This window comes from Cryptomeria japonica, unplaced genomic scaffold (assembly GCF_030272615.1).
Source record: "Cryptomeria japonica unplaced genomic scaffold, Sugi_1.0 HiC_scaffold_1467, whole genome shotgun sequence".
Taxonomy (NCBI): Eukaryota; Viridiplantae; Streptophyta; class Pinopsida; order Cupressales; family Cupressaceae; genus Cryptomeria; species Cryptomeria japonica.
The window spans coordinates 1-2,181 of NW_026729891.1; positions in this window are offsets into that span (position 1 = coordinate 1).

Below are 2,181 nucleotides of genomic sequence, written 5' to 3' on the forward strand. Positions count from 1 at the left end.
GGTCATATGATGTCGTAAGGGGTCATAGGACACCATATGACTCCTTAGGAGACCATATGACCCATAACAACACCATATGGTTTCCTAAGGGGTCATAGAACACCATATGACCCCTTAGGACACCATATGACCTGTAATGATACCATATGGTGTCCTAAGGGATTATAAGACACCATATGACCCCTTAGAACATAATATGACCCCTAACAACATCATATAGTGTCTTAAGGGGTCATAAGACACCATATGACCCTTTATGACACAATATGACCCCTAACAGTGTCATATAGTGTCCTAAGGGGTTATAGAACACCATATGACCCATTAGGACACCATAATACCCATAACGACACCGTATGATGTCCTAAGTGGTCATATGGTATCCTAAAGGGTCACGGGACACCATATGACCTCTTAGGACATAGTATGACCCCTAACAAAACTTAATGGATCGTATGGTGTCTAAGGGGTCATACGATGTCTTGTAACCCCTTAGGACACAAGATAACCCCTTAGCACACCATATAACCCCCAACAACACCATATGGTGTCCTAAGGGGTCATAAGACACCATATGACTCATTCGGACACAATATGATCCCTAACAATACCTAAGGGGTCAAATGGTGTCCTAAGGGGTCATAGGATACCATATGACCCCTTAGCACACCATACAACCCCTAACGACACCATATGGTGTCCTAAAGGCTCATAGAACACCATATTACCCCTTAGGACACCATAAGACCCATAACAACATCATATGGTATCATATGGTGTCCTAAAGGTTCATGAGACACCATATGACCCTTTAGGACACAATATGATCTCTAACGACACTTCAGAGGTCATATGTTGTCCTAATGAATCATATGATGTCCTATGGCCATTTAAGATACAATATGACCCCTTAACACACAATATCACCCCTAACGATGCCATATGGTATCCTAAGGGGTTATAAGATGCCATATGGTATTCTAAGGTGTTATAAGATACCATATGACCCGTTAGGACACAATATGACCCCTAACAACACCTAAGGGGTCATAGGACACCATATTAACCCTTAGCACACAATATAACCCCTAACGACACCTAATAGGTCATATGGTGTCTGAAATGGTCATATGACATCCTATGACCCTTTAAGACACAATATGACCCCTTAGCACACCATACAACCCCTAACAACACCATATGGTGTCCTAAGGGGTCATAGGACACCATATGACCCGTTAGGACACAATATGACCCCAAATGACACCTAAGAGATCATATGTTGTCCTAAGGGGTCATATGGTGTCCTAAGTGGTCATATGGTGTCCTAAGGGTAATAGGACACCATATGACCCCTTAGGACACCATACGATCCATGATGACACCATATGACCCCTTATGACACAATATGACCCCTAACGACACCTTAGGGGTCATATGGTGTCCTCAATGGTCATATGATATCTTATGACCCCTTAGCACACCATATGAACCCTAACAACACCATATGGTGTCCTAAGGGGTCATAGGATACCATATGACCACTTAGGACACCATACGACCCATAACAACACCATATAGTGTTTTAAGGAGTCATATGGTGTCCTAAGAGGTCATAGGACACCATATGACCCTTTAAGACACAATATGACCCCTAACAACATCATATGGTGTCCTAAGGGTTCATAGGACACCATATGGCTCATTAGGACACAATATGACCCCTAACGACACCTAAGGGGTCATATGGTAAAGTTGGAGGTGAGGATAGGTATGACAAAGAGATGGCATTTGGGGAAGAGAGAATTAGAGAGAGTTGGGGGTAATTAGGGGTTGGGAGGAGAGGGGGAATGGGAAAGTATCAACAAAGGGAGAGAGGGAGAGATGAGGAAAGAGGTTCAAAGAGAGAGGTCTAGAGAGAAGGTAATTAGGGGAAGGGGAGGGGGGAGAGAGAGGGAGGGAGTATCAACAAATGGAATGGGGGGAGAGATGGGTAGAGAGCCCCCTGATTACCCTCTCTCTAGTCCATCTCTTTGTTAATACTTCACTCTTCCCCTCTGCTCCCCCTAATTATCCTCTCACTATAAGTCTGTTCACCTATCTCCACATCTCTCCCTCACTCCTTTTATTGATACTTACTCTTCTTCCTCTCTTCTTATCTGATAATTACACCCAACTCTC